The following is a 13,999-nucleotide window of genomic DNA, read 5'->3' on the forward strand; positions in this document are numbered from 1 at the left end:
CAATATATAATACGAAAGGTAAAGTCGATAGATGGGTGGAATATATTGAAGAGTTATACGGAGGAAATGAATTAGAAAATGGTGTTATAGAGGAAGAAGAGGAAGTTGAGGAGGATGAAATGGGAGAACCAATACTGAGATCTGAATTTAAGAGAGCATTAAAAGATTTAAATGGCAGAAAGGCTCCTGGAATAGACGGAATACCTGTAGAATTACTGCGCAGTGCAGGTGAGGAAGCGATCGATAGATTATACAAACTGGTGTGTAATATTTATGAAAATGGGGAATTTCCATCAGACTTCAAAAAAAGTGTTATAGTTATGATACCAAAGAAAGCAAGGGCAGATAAATGTGAAGAATGCAGAACAATTAGTTTAACTAGTCATGCATCAAAAATCTTAACTAGAATTTTATACAGAAGAATTGAGAGGAGAGTGGAAGAAGTGTTAGGAGAAGACCAATTTGGTTTCAGGAAAAGTATAGGGACAAGGGAAGCAATTTTAGGCCTCAGATTAATAGTAGAAGGAAGATTAAAGAAAAACAAACCAACATACTTGGCGTTTATAGACCTAGAAAAGGCTTTCGATAACGTAGACTGGAATAAAATGTTCAGCATTTTAAAAAAATTAGGGTTCAAATACAGAGATAGAAGAACAATTGCTAACATGTACAGGAACCATACAGCAACAATAACAATTGAAGAACATAAGAAAGAAGCCCTAATAAGAAAGGGAGTCCGACAAGGATGTTCCCTATCTCCGTTACTTTTTAATCTTTACATGGAATTAGCAGTTAATGATGTTAAAGAACAATTTAGATTCGTAGTAACAGTACAAGGTGAAAAGATAAAGATGCTACGATTTGCTGATGATATAGTAATTCTAGCCGAGAGTAAAAAGGATTTAGAAGAAACAATGAACGGCATAGATGAAGTCCAACGCAAGAACTATCGCATGAAAATAAACAAGAACAAAACAAAAGTAATGAAATGTAGTAGAAATAACAAAGATGGACCGCTGAATGTGAAAATAGGAGGAGAAAAGATTATGGAGGTAGAAGAATTTTGTTATTTGGGAAGTAAAATTACTAAAGATGGACGAAGCAGGAGCGATATAAAATGCCGAATAGCACAAGCTAAACGAGCCTTCAGTAAGAAATGTAATTTGTTTACATCAAAAATTAATTTAAATGTCAAGAAAAGATTTTTGAAAGTGTATGTTTGGAGTGTCGCTTTATATGGAAGTGAAACTTGGACAATCGGAGTATCTGAGAAGAAAAGATTAGAAGCTTTTGAAATGTGGTGCTATAGGAGAATGTTAAAAATCAGATGGGTGGATAAAGTGACAAATGAAGAGGTATTGCGGCAAATAGATGAAGAAAGAAGCATTTGGAAAAATATAGTTAAAAGAAGAGACAGACTTATAGGCCACATACTAAGGCATCCTGGAATAGTCGCTTTAATATTGGAAGGACAGGTAGAAGGGAAAAATTGTGTAGGCAGGCCACGTTTGGAGTATGTAAAACAAATTGTTGGGGATGTAGGATGTAGAGGGTATACTGAAATGAAACGACTAGCACTAGATAGGGAATCTTGGAGAGCTGCATCAAACCAGTCAAATGACTGAAGACAAAAAAAAAAAAAAAAAAATATTTTCTGCTCGTTTTATTTTTTAATCTTATAAGTTATCTCATTATCCAATATTCGATGCCAATCTGCGAATTATTGCGATATTCCCCGTTATTCTGAACGACGGTATACAGCGGTTGTATCAGAACCGGTGAAGTCTGTGGCATAAATCTCTAAATCAGCAGAGAATTTTTTTTTTTACTATTAGGCTGCCTTTCCCAAATTGCCCCAGGATGGATAAAGACAAATAATTGGGCAGGCTCAAATTAATACTTTTAATTTATCCGAACAGTTGTCTCAGTTTTTCACATACATTTTCTATATTTCAGAAAATTTCATACGGACAGAGGTCCTTGTGAATCGTATCTCCTTTAGTAGTAATCTCCTGTTAGTTTTCTAATCGAGTTCGCCTGTTGTGTAATGAATTTTGTTACAGATATTTTGAAAGAAAGGGCTAACAAATCAAATTTTTCTTGACAGACTTAAACTTACTTATGAATAAAAAATGTTTTATTCAAATGTTTTATTACAATATAATATACAATATTATATTCCATGTACCTCAGATTCCATGTATCTCAGTGTAATCTTACGTATACCTCTTACTTACAGCTCATATCTTACTTTTTTCCCCATACCTAGGAGGGTGGACCAGCTAACGCGTTGCCCACCCTCAGAGATTGCCTTTGCCTCTAACGAGGTTACCTAATAGGCCGGGACTGGGTCTTTTATATGCCTGCCTCTCATACCTTACTTATACGAGGTACATGTACCTCAGCTACTTAGGTACATGTTTAAAATACATCTATTATATTTTCTGCTGGAGTATACCTAACAAGTCTAATAATTTATATAAAAAAATAAAATTATTATTATTATATAGTTGCCAAAATTTAACGTAGAAAAAATTATATTTCGAACCAAAAACATGTGCACAAGCTAACTTATTTATCTATAAATAATTTTAAAATGGATAGAACAACATTCTAAGAACGATTACTTGAATACTGCTCTGCTAGAATTATGTTTTTATTTAGTAATTTTATAGACTACTCTATCTCCCACGTATGCATAACTTTCAAGAAATAAACCCTTACTTATGTATTGTAAGTATTGTTGCATAGGCGGTAGTCACCGCCTATGCAACAATACTTACATTGGACTCTTTCCAATTGTTTATTTCCAGTCAAGAAAGCAAAACCTTTTTGCATAGTTGTAAGTGGTTTTACTTTTATCCCCAAATAAGCACATCACTTCTAACACCAAATTTTATCATGGAACCCAATGAATAAAATCTTATTCTTACTCAGGCGCGGGTGGACACACGCACACACACACACACACACACACACACACTACATAATAGTTTTTTAATTAACAAGGTGGAATAAGTATAGTTCTGAGGTAATACGTCGTTTATCATTATCTCAAATATTTTTATAATCAAGAAAATTATGTACCAAGTATTTACACATCATAACAAAACACAAAAAGATGCAAAATAAATAATCAAAAACTCATGTAATGATAAAATTAATTTAACAATAGCAGTTTATTAATATTTAATATAAACATTGGTATTTATTCTCTTACACCTTACATGTATATAAGAGAAAGTAACTGAGGGCTGTCACGCTGAATTACGAGTATTTTATATTTTACATAAAATATATATATGTATTTTTTTTTTTATTTGTTTTTTTTTTTTAATTTGTTCTATTTTATATATATTTATTCCTCCTGTATGAAAATATTACAACAGGAAATTATAGCAAAATAATTTATTAACTATTTTTCCAGTCTTAGTTTAAAAAAAGGATTATCTCAAAATAATATTTTATATTATAGTAGGCTCATAAAGAAAGAGTTTTCTAGCCTTCTCTTGATGGTTTATGATCATCTCACGTTCACAAACAATCACGTGGATGTGGTTTATAAGTAAAAATATTTAAGAACCTTTTTATTAAAAAGCAGTTGTATCAGAATCCATTTTTCTAAATTAGTTCCAGGTTATCGGAAAAACATCGATATTCTTAAAATCAGTTACTATTTACACAGTTTTAAAATTGTTTTTTAACGTAGAATTTAATTTTCTAATCATCTTCCAAATTCTACTGATCTAATCCAAAATATCTTTTTGCAAAATCCTTTAGTGTGTAATCGTACGATAAATCAATTTTTATATTTTTCTAAATGAAGAATATCATTTTTTAATTATATTACTATTCAATGATTTATAGATTTTTAAAATATAAATTCCTGGTACGAAATAAAAGTAAATTATTATTTTCAAAACTTTACCTTTTTAATAGATTCAAAATTTAGGATTTAGAACAGCTTTTACTTTTTTTAATTTTGTACATCATCCAGCTTAAAACAGCTTACAAGTCTTTTAGTATTTTATGTGCAGAATATAATTTTCTCATTATTTTCAACAATATTTCCTTTTAATAAATACAAAACAACAGGAAAAACTTTAAAAAATATATAATTCTCTATGAATAAATGTTTTGGTTTTAATTTATCCAGAATCTATTGTATTAATTTCCTTAACTGCTGAATTTTAAATAAGATCTAAAATTACACCCTCATTTAGTCTGGAAGCTTTATAAATCGTAGAATTTTGTTGAATGTTTTCATATCTTTAAAACGCGTTTCAGATTTTTTTTTCATTTTCACATATATTTCATTTTTAACGAATTAGGGATTAAAATTAATCCCTCTTTAAATTTTTTGGTTATATGTATTTCATAGATAAAAATTTAGTCAAAATAAAAATTCGTTTAAACAAAGTTTTAGCAAATCTCTATTTTTAAAGTAATAATATTTAATTATGATCCAAAATGTCAAAATACCTTTAAATTCGTTTAGCAACTATTTTCTTTGACACCACTTTTATCTAAAAAAACAAAAAAAAAATGTTAATATAGGATTAACTTTCTTTAAAAGATGTATAATTTCGTGAATAACGCAGAAATATTTAAAAATAAAGTTTTCTATATTTATATTTTTATTGAAGTTTTTGAAAAAAAATTTAAAAGAACAACTCTCATTTTTATTAAGAAATATCTTTGATATTTAAAGATCTCTCATTTTGAGGTTTACAGACACAAAACACTAATAATACACATGTCAGAACAAATATTACGTACTGTTTAAAATATATACCTTTTATATATACGTTTAGCAATGGAACTCAGTTCCCTGGACTACCGACGCGTTCGTTATCTTCGTTTCTTATTCTCATGGTTGTGAGACTATTAAATATTTCGCAGATATTCATTAAAGAAAAAGGAAGTAATCATTTCACTTCATTATATTTCTGTTGCCATGGTGACAGAAATATAATAATGAAGTAAAAGGATTAATTTTTGTTTCTTTAATGAATATTGTCGCGTGTTCCCAATTCAAGAAGGATATAGTGAGACAACCAAAATTAAAAATTTTCTACAAATATAATTCATTACCCTAAAGTCATATAAACAAAATAAATAATAAAAATAGTAATAATAATAATAATAATAATAATAATAATAATAATAATGTGTATATAACATACAAAATAGTATCTCAAATAAACAGGACAAGATTTGTTTAATTATAGTTAAATTAAAAAACTAGAATACAATAAAATTTATTAAAACCGTTATAATGACCGCTAGAAACTAATATTGCAATAACAATAAGGTAACACTAGAAAAGTTTAAACTTCATTCATTTCAATTTCTGAAAGTATTTCTACTAACAGCATGGGCGGCCAGGCGGACATATCAACCGGCCTCCAGACGAACACCGCAGGAGCAAATAACAGACATCCATACCAGATTCAAGGCAACAAGGGCTGCCTATAAGGCAGCCATCAAAATTGCGAAGAACGTCTGTTGCAGGGAACTCTGCGAGGAGGTGGATCAGGATCCTTGGGGGAAGGGATACCGTATCGTCTCCAGGAAGTTAGGCAGGAGAGCCCCAGTACTAACATTAAAGCAAGTACATGACTCTGTAGTGGCGCTGTTTCCGGAGAGGGCAGAATTTTTTCGAGAAGAAATAGTCGTAGATGATCTAGCCCCGTTTACCATGGAGGAATTGAAAACAGCCGGAAAGAGGCTTAAGCTGCGGACAAGCCCTGGACCGGACGGCATACCGGCGGAGGTGGTACGGATACTGATGGAAAAAGCATCAGCCGAACTACTTCACATAATGAACATCATTCTCTTGGAGGATCATATACCTCAGGAGTGGAAGGAGTCGCGTCTGGTGTTGCTTCCTAAGTCTGGTGCATTGAGTACCACCTACTGCCCGATATACTTGACAAACACATTCTGCAAGCTATTGGAGAAGATGCTTGACGCCAGACTGAAACAAAACATAGAAGACAGTGGCGGTTTCTCTAATAAACAATACGGCTTTCGGAAACGCAGGTCGGCTCCGGATGCGGTGAAACACGTCTTCGACCTGGCGTCTGAGGCAGTAGCTGGTACTTGGTGCACGAGGAGAATATCGGTGGTCGTATTATTAGATGTCAAAAACGCCTTCAACTCGTTGCGCTGGGAGGCCGTCTTCCAAGCCCTCAGGAACAGAAGAATCGATGACGGAATATGACGGATAATACAAAGGTACCTGGAAGAACGGTACCTACTATATGAAACAAATGACCAACTGATCCGCTTCCCAAGCACGTTCGGGGTCCCACAGGGGTCTTTTCTGGGCCCCACACTGTGGAATATCGTATTTGACGTAGTACTCCGTCTCCAACTCCCTGAGGGTGTTACTCCTGTAGCATTTGCAGATGATCTTGCTCTGGTGGTAACGGCGAAGACAGTTGGCGAAGTAGCGACGTCAGCAACTGAAGCTATCAGGATAGTTCAAGAGTGGCTGACCAACAAGGGGCTGGCTCTCTCCAGGAATAAAACAACGTTTGTTTGTCTAGCAGGTAGACGACCGCTCCCAGCAATCCCGGTGAAGATAGACGGCACACTAGTCTCACAGGTGAAAACAGCCAAATACCTAAGCATTTGGCTGGACCACAGGAGGTCCTTCGCAGTTCATGTTAAGAAGACCGCAGAAAAAGCTGGAGAGACGGTACGAGCACTCAGCAGGCTGCTGGGAAATGTCACTGGCCCTAGAACCTGAAAAAAGAGGTTATATGGGCATGTTATAAACTCTATACTTCTGTATAGAGTTTCAGTGTGGGGGAATGCCCTGGAATTCAGAAACCATCGCCGCAGAATGGAAGGGGTGCAACGGAGGATAGCGCTGCGTATCATTTCTGCTAACGCATCGGTTTCTACCGAAGCAGCCTAGTGTTAGCAGGTATTCCCCCCTCTCACCCTGATTGCTCGCTTGAGGAAGAGAGTGGAGAAAGGGGAAGACTGGATAGTGGCGCGTAGACGGCTGTTCCAGGAGTGGCAGGAACGGTGAGACCAATCGACGACTGGAAGATGGACCCACCAATTAATAAGAGAGGTCGAACCATGGGTCAACCGCAAGTTCGGGGACTTGAACTACTGGTTGACCCAACTACTGACGGGCCATGGCATGTTCCGAACTTACCTCCATGGTAGGAGAAGAGCAGATGACGAACTATGTCGATACTGCGGAGAGACCAACACCCCAGAGCACGTCATGTTCGAATGTAGGCACTGGGAAGGTGAACGGCGCAAATGCGTCAACGTCACCAGACCTATAACAACTGACACGATAATACAGGTGATGTTAAGCAGCAGAGATAAATTTAACACTGTGGTAAGATACGCAATACATGTATTCACAATCAAAAGCAGAGAGGACGGAATGACAAGAGACGAGGGATAACCTCCACAAAACAGCGATAATGTGTAACATACACTACTGGTGGTTAGGAAGACCACAAGACGTAAACTAAACACAGAGCGAAGGGATGAAAGACAGCCCTCTGCAGAGCCATCATTCGTCTGCACCTGAGCGTATGAGTGCTGGTGATGAGGCAGGGGGCTCTTGACCCCCTGAGCTCAAAAGACACCTCCGAGGTTGTGCTATGCTTGACTGTTGATCCGGCCTTGGGTAGGGAGATACGGTGAAATAGGGGTTTTAGTCGGTAGGGTACGGGCACACATAGATTCTGATAACAACATCTAGCCGAACCTGTACGAGTCCGACACTCCCCCACTTTGTGGGGGTACGCAAATGGTATTTCTCCGCAACACTGTAAGAAAAAAAAAAAGAAAAAAGTATTATTACTTTTACTGTTAATAAAATAACTACCCTACACTTAATGAATGAATATGATACTGTCATTTTTACTACTGATTACCAATAACTCGCCGAAAATCTTCTTGTATTCCCTGCTGCCCACACTGGTATACTCGTGACGTACTCTCACTCGTAGTTACCATACGCTTATTGATATCGCCGTCATCGGCAACCGCGTCGAACTCGGGCTTGCAAGACTACTCACTTTTATCGCTTGTTATCACGACTACGTCGAACACGGCCTCGCAGAACTACTGACTATATCTCCGCTGATCTCCGGCAATATTTATATACCCTAGCCTGCAGGACCAGTACCCGCGTCATCCCTTTATTTGTTGAAGCGTAATAGTCTTCATCGTCCGCGCACTTAAGTTTTTCTATAAATTCTTATTTCGGTCTGGTAATCTTTCTGATGGAACAACAGCTTTTGGAGGTTCCATTGTCTGCATTACAAAGAAGTGATTGTTAACGGACCTGTTGCTCTGAAAAAAGGATCCCTTTTAGTTCCTTCTGGATTCTTCTTTTGATTATTATTTTCTCTTTCTTTATTTTTAATTGAAAGAAATCCGCTACCCTAGTCCATATACTGGTCCTGTTACAATATCTTTAATATTTTAACCCCCAAGGGAGAAGGCGGTCGATCTATGGCTTAAACCTTCCCCCTGATATATTAAATGTATCCTGAAAATTTGAAAGCAATCGGTCGGTTGATTCTCGCATGATACTGTTGCAAAAAAACATAGACAGATCCACAAACTTCGCATTTATATACAAGATAAAAAAGTTGCCATCTGACTTCCTTTTTAGGGAACTGTTAAACAAACAGCAAAATTAAAATTTAATAAAAAGTGAAGTTTTTCTGTTTACTTCCATAATTAGTAAAACATTAGAAATGTATCATTCATTTAAGAAAATCATTATAAATTCAAAATTCAAAATGAAAATATCTAGATAATTTTATAACAATAATAATTATTGCTAAAAAATTTGTTTTCTTTTTTTAATAAATGATGAACTAATTATTAAATATAGAACAAAAGAGCTATGCAAAACAGCTATTGAAATAAATTGGTAAACAATAAAATGCTCAAAAAACATTTTTTTTTCTGAAGTAAAATTTAGCAAAGTAAAGATTTTTGTTAATGGTTTTATTAGTTTTCTTTGTTTCCTAATTAACTAAATGTTAAGTAAAAACAGAAAGAGGTGACTTCTAAAGTCTGACAAAATCTCATATCACACAAAGTAAGATCTAAAAACCATAATTTTACGCTTATGTATTTTATGGATGGCTTCTAAAAAAAAATACATGGTTTTTTTTTTGAAATGAAACAATGATTTTTTCAGAATAACTCCGTTTGGGTTTATTCTACTGTAAAAAAAATTAGAAACCGTATTTTATCTGAAAAATAAATAGGAAAATATGTCATTGATGAAGACAAGTTGAATAAATTTAATACTTTAAGAATCTATCTGATTTCAGTCTACTCTAAAAAGGTCTGCTTATAACCTTATGAAAAATCAAATAAACCTGAAAGTTGGGTTAAAGTTATACAATTTTTAAATTATAAAAAGAATAGTCCGAAAAAAATGTAAAAGAAATAGTACAATTTCTCAACTTCAAAAAATTTTATGAAACTGCGAATAACACTAAGATTTAAACTGAATAAACTTTTTTCCTTAATTTCCATTTTAATTTTACAAAATATCGTAACTTAAAGATGAATGTCGATTTTTTAGCTAAGTGACTACGTATCAGACTTTTATACAGAAGATTCCAGATACAAATCTACTCAGGTTTACCAGTTTTCATGTACTACTAACTTTCTGAATCATATTTCAATGCGCAAGCTACGATCAGGCTTACATGTAGTTAAATAGGCATCTGAAAAGTATATAAACAATTATTCTGGACATCATAAAATGAAATAAATTATATATCCTATTAAAAATACTGACGTAAATATTTCTGTAAAGAGCATCAATTTTTATGTCGACAAAATACAGCTTTGAAAAATCTGTATTAATTTGTAATGAAGAAACTGGATTCCACAACCCGAAATACCTACGGTTAAGTGTGAACAGTAGTAGTTTATTTCAAATTTAGGTTAACATTCAGAAATTAAAATTTCGAAACTTTCATTTTCAGAAAAATAATTAAAATAACGTAAGTAATTAAATGTAGAAATGTAATAATAATATGTTAAAAATTTTGTAAGATTTTTCGGAATCTTTGCATTTCTTAGGTTGCAAAAATATTAGGAGAAACATCAGGAAATAGAGACGCTAGGGAAAGTGGATAATTTCAAATCGTTCTAATGGAAATGAAGTTTGTTCAAGAAAAAGAGAAAACTAGGAGAGAACAGTAATTATAGTGAAGAACATGAATCTTGAACCAAGAATTTGGGAAAAAGAGAAGGAAACAGTAGATATATGTGTGTAATAAGGTATGTAAGAAAGGTAGGTGTCCAGATGATAGATACAAGTTGTCATCAAACCAATACTGAAAAAAGCAGCACTAATAAATATAAGAAACATAGATAATCACTTTAATTCTCTTTCTTAGAGATATCGGATGGAAGACTCTTTGTAAGCTATTCATTAAGAGAAGAACAGAATGTGTTTCATAACGGAAAGAGGAAACTCTGGCTTATAGAAAATTTTAAGAGAAAAATAAAATAAAAAATTTCATTAACTATAAAGTATTTGATAGCGAGAAACAAGCTAAATTATTGTTGATTTTAAAATAATTTAGGAATGAGAGGACTGAGGGAATGAACCTGGAAGTGCGTGGAGGTTGGTTTGCTACCCACCCTCTACATTACTAATTTCTTTACATATATATTTTAATGAAGAAAATGAAACAAAAAAAAAAATTGAAGATTAAATAAGGTCTAATAAGTGATTAATTATCATAAACTGAGTTCTAAATTAACTAAATTTGTAAGGCATCATTCTTACCAGTAGATAGCAAATTAATATATAAAGTAATTTTTTAAAGAAATCACAAGAAAATGAACAGGAGGAATTGCAGGGAAAAGAGGAATAAATAGAGAAGGATTTTTGTGATAACATGGTTATACTAGCAAACAAAGGATAAAAAATAAATGAAATGGTAGAACACCAGATTTTTTTATGCATTAAAATAAAGACTTGACAGTAAAATTTATAGATATCATCTTTTTAAATATTTATCTAATTAGTTTTATTTTAATTTTTTTACACTTTAAAACAGTGATTCCCAAACTGTGCGCCGCGGCGCCCCTGGGGAGCCGCGGCCTCTTCACAGGGGCGCCGCGAAATATTGTAAAAGCTTCGTATTGAACCAAGACATTTATAATTATTAATTTAATGTTAATAAAGTAAAAAAATAATGAAGATACACGAGTTTTATTTATTTTTATCTTACTTACAAGTACTCATACTTTTACTTACGGTGGGGCGCTTGGAAAAATTTTAATTGAAAAAAGGCGCCGCGACTCGGAAAAGTTTGGGAACCAATGCTTTAAATAAAACAAAAATAAGAAAATTAAAAAATAGATATTAAAACATGCTTTTTCTTAAAAAAAAAAAATAATAATAATAATAATGAGAAATGATTCGTACAAAAAAGAAAATTAATTTTGTTTTCAAGAAAATTACTTTTAAAAAAGTTATTTCAATAACATTTTTTTTTTAATTTCTATTTTTGGATGAGTAAAAAGAATAGCATGGGGCGCGTTTTTTCTTTTTAGTCATGCATAAAGAAAATTTTTTTTAAAAGTATTTTTCTTGAAAGTAATTTTTTTAAAGTAATTTTCTTGAAAACAAAATTATTTCTCTCTTTTAGTATGAAAGTTTTTTTATTTTTTTTTAAGAAAATTATATTTAAAATTTTTTTTTCTACCTAAATGATTAGTTTTATAGACATATACTTGCGATTCTCGTTGGTGCCAATCGCTGTTGTGGTATCAGTAGCTCTCAATTGCGCTTTGTATTATTTATGAATATCTAATGTTGCCCGCTTGGCTTCTTTATCTTCATTCTCTTTCTTTTCTTGATACTTTTGAGGCTCTTTCTCTAGCCGTATCTTTTGTCGTTGTTCTGTTTATCTTTAGTCGTTGTTCTGTTTCTTCAGTGTTGTAGAATTTTGTTAGTTTACCTTTCATAGACGTTTGCCGAATTTCGGTATCGACACAACTTTATAACGAGGAGTTATATTATTTCATTTTTTATTCCTCCGCAGAACTGAGTTGTTTGAAATCATATTTGAACAAATTTATTGAATCATTCTAAGTGTTAATTTTGTCACTTTTTGTTTTTTTTTAATTGTACAAATAGTGTAAGACTGACGTATCTGGTGAATTCTAGTGAAAATTTATCTTACACAGAGTATAACCAGGTATTATATTGTAGACTATATTGTGTATTATTTTCTTAGTATTGTCTCAAGAAGGAATACTTTTACTCGGTGTCGTGGTTGAATATGCGATATAACTTTCTATAGTGCGTTGCTATAAACCAGCTACAATCTGTACTCCTGGCAACAGCGAATCATCGTATGTAAATAATAACCTACTATCTCATGTAAACCCTAACCTACAAGGTAATAGAATACGTGGGCTTCTAAAACGTTATGACAGGGACGCTCGGAAGTCGGCGCGGCGTAACTTAATTAGAGACAATATTATCAATGACGTAAGTTTTCAGGAGCAGAGACTGAAAGTGATATTACGGATTTTAGTGAGGTAAACCCTTCCTGTCAAGTAATACCAGTCTTGCGCATATAAAACAAAAATTTCAGTTGGCAAAACGATGAAATTTCAGTAACAAAAAGACGCCAACGCACAAATTAAACTGAACTTAATATTCGCGTACCGTCAGCTGTTCCATCTACTTTTGCTGTTCCTACGTCAAATAAATTTAGTCTTGAAAATATTGTTGGCAACGAAGGTTTTCATGCAAAAACATTATTTTTGTAACAGACATTAATGCAATAATTGAATTGAAAAATTTTTATCATAATTATTTCATAATTGTACAATTGATGACAATTAAATCGGGCCGCATGGTAGAAGTTCTGCCAGTTGATATTGAAACATATAAAATTATTTCGTAAAAAATGCTTGAAAACAATATCAGTCACTATACATATAAACTTAAACATGAAAGAGCATACAGAGTGGTCATGCGAGGCATGCATCACTCGAAAGATAAATCAGTAATCGCTGATGAAGTGACGAAGTTAGGCTACTAGGTTAGAAACGTTACCAACGTTCTACGTCGTCAAACGAAGGAACTGCTGCCACTTTATTTTGTAGATTTGGAGCCCAAATCTAATAATAAAGAGACATTTTTGACGTGAGATCTCTCAACTATACAATTGTAAGCTTTGAAGGTACGTATGTTAAAAAAAAAGTGGTCCAGTGCAAATGTTGCCAACGCTTTGGACATACCAAAAATCAATGTAATTGTCCACACCGTTGTGTAAAATGTCCTGCAGATCATGCCACAATAATCTGTTCTAAGGTACCACAGGTTCCAGCTTTCTGCGTCAACTGCGGCGAGCAACACCCAGCGAGTAACATAGGGTGTAAAATTTATCAACGATATAAAAGTAAGGTCTATTCTCCCAAATCCGTCTTATCTTCCAGAGTTGCAACTAATAACAGTTTTAATGATAATAATAATTATACTAATGTCAATAATAACAATTTGAGTGCTAAAAGAGGAGATGTTCGTGTAACGAACTCGAGTAACAATGATTCTCATAATTATAATAGTAGTAATATGTTTCAAACCGTATATTTTACGTTTCAAAGATTTGAGAGAATACTTGAAAACAAGATGGATAGAATGATTGGACTATTCATGAATCGTCTTGAGAAAAACTGAACTGTTTCAGACTACCAATCTGGAATGCTAACGGATTGTCTAATAAAAAACCAAAATTAGAAGCTTTTTTAAATATTAATAAGATAGACATAAAGCTTATATCTGAAACAAGGTTTATTGATAAAAATTGTGTCAAGTTTCATGGGTATTAAATATATTGCACCAATCATCCATCAGGGACTCCACACGGCGATACTACTGTTATTATTAAAAGTATTTTTTCTCACTTTATACCGCTTGAGCACACAAAAAGGACTTTTTACAAGCCACTGC

Source organism: Lycorma delicatula, chromosome 1, assembly GCF_047948215.1.
Source record: "Lycorma delicatula isolate Av1 chromosome 1, ASM4794821v1, whole genome shotgun sequence".
NCBI lineage: Eukaryota > Metazoa > Arthropoda > Insecta > Hemiptera > Fulgoridae > Lycorma > Lycorma delicatula.